The following is a 542-nucleotide window of genomic DNA, read 5'->3' on the forward strand; positions in this document are numbered from 1 at the left end:
TGTTGGCCAGGCTGGTCTCGAACTCCTGACCTCACGTGATCCGCCCGCCTCGGCCTCCCAAAGTGCTGGGATTACAGGCATGAGCCACCGCTCCTGGCCTCCTCTGCATATTCTTTAAGTGAATTAATAGACTCTCATGCCTTCAACCATCATCTCTGATTTATGTGTCCTTTTCCTTAGTAACATTTTTCTACCTGTCTAAAGGATGTCCCCACCTGGCAATGCCTCAAAACCTTTGAGCTCTAGATGCCCCAAGTTACTTAGAGGACGAAGGTAGCTTCTGGGCTCAAAAACATACAGAGGTTTAACACCAGTGGCAGGGTATAGCGATAAGTAATAAAGAATGAAGAATACTGTGGGCAATTACACGAAATTTAGGTGATTTTTCTGTTTTCTACCTGCATGGCTCTGGTCTGAGATCTCAAGATGAAATGCCAGCAGAGTCCTGGCAAATACCGTGACTGAGTGAAGGGATGGGTAAAAGACAAATGGTCTCTTTTTTTTAGGAGATGGAATCTCGCTCTGTTGCCCAGGCTGTTCTC

The sequence above is a fragment of the Mandrillus leucophaeus genome, unplaced genomic scaffold (assembly GCF_000951045.1).
Source record: "Mandrillus leucophaeus isolate KB7577 unplaced genomic scaffold, Mleu.le_1.0 Scaffold648, whole genome shotgun sequence".
Classification (NCBI taxonomy): Eukaryota; Metazoa; Chordata; class Mammalia; order Primates; family Cercopithecidae; genus Mandrillus; species Mandrillus leucophaeus.